The sequence below is a fragment of the Belonocnema kinseyi genome, chromosome 9 (assembly GCF_010883055.1).
Source record: "Belonocnema kinseyi isolate 2016_QV_RU_SX_M_011 chromosome 9, B_treatae_v1, whole genome shotgun sequence".
NCBI classification, from domain to species: domain Eukaryota; kingdom Metazoa; phylum Arthropoda; class Insecta; order Hymenoptera; family Cynipidae; genus Belonocnema; species Belonocnema kinseyi.
The window spans coordinates 68,523,539-68,524,862 of NC_046665.1; positions in this window are offsets into that span (position 1 = coordinate 68,523,539).

The following is a 1,324-nucleotide window of genomic DNA, read 5'->3' on the forward strand; positions in this document are numbered from 1 at the left end:
TGACTTTTAAATTTTCGCGGGCTACGTACATTCAAGTTTAAAATTTTTTTGTTTTGTTTTGTTGGTACACTCGTCACGATCATATGTTCACAGTTTTGACTATGTAGCTCGTCTTTTTTTTCTGGCAGAGGCGTAAAAGGTTAGAAGGGTTTGGTGTGCTCGGCGATTTTCTTCTTTCGAAAAAAATGGAGCTAAGAGTTTGCATTAAATTTTGTGTGAAAAATGGAATCCAGTGCTCTAAAACTCTTGAAATGTTGACAGTTGCATCCGGTGAGTCTACTCTGAGTAAGAAAAATGTGTATAAGTGGTACAAGCTGTTCCAAGAAGGCCGAGAGGATGTCGAAGACGAACCTCGCCCTGGACGTCCCAGCACGTCAACAACAGATGAAAACGTTCAAGCAGTGGAAGAAATGGTGTTGAAAAATCGCCGAATTACCACCAGAGAAGTTGCTGCAGATGTTGGCATATCGGTTGGCTCATGCCATGCTATCTTTTCGGACGTTTTGGGCATGACACGTGTGTCAGCGAAATTTGTTCCAAAACTGCTTAATTTTGATCAAAATATCCATTGCATGACCATCGCTCAATAGATGTTGAATAAAGTCAATAATGATCCTGATTTTCTCAAAAGGGGTATAACTGGGGATGAATCGTAGGTATATGGTTATGATGTCGAAACTAAAGCCCGATCGTCTCAGTGGAAGCATCCTGAGTCTCCAAGGCCGAAAAAAGCACGTCAAGTTCGGTCAAATTTGAAGGTTTTGCTCACTGTCTCCTTTGATTACCGTGGCGTAGTGCATCAGGAATTCTTACCACAAGGTCGTACGGTCAATAAGGAGTATTATCTTCAAGTTATGCGCCTTTTGCGAAAGGCGATACGCTTGTGAAATATTTTCTGACCAAAAACAGCACCACAGTCATATCTCAGCCTCCATATTCACCGGACTTGGCCCCCAGTGACTTTTTTCTTTTCCCAAAATTGAAGAGACCCATGAAAGGACATCGATTTTCAACGATTGAGGAGATAAAAACTGCATCGCTGAAAGAACTCAAGGCAATACCACAAAATGATTATCAGAAGTGCTTTGATGATTGGAAAAAGCGTTGGCACAAGTGTATTATATCTGAGGGGGATTACTTTGAAGGGGACAACATAAATATTGAGGAAATAATGAATATTTTTTGAGAAAACCATAAAGTCACCTTATTTTTTGAAAACACCTCAAATACCAGGTGTATACATATGAAACCGGTATTGCCATCTAGCGGCCAGTAGGCACACTTGTAGGCACTGTCGGAACTTACCATTTGTGCTAATTGGCGT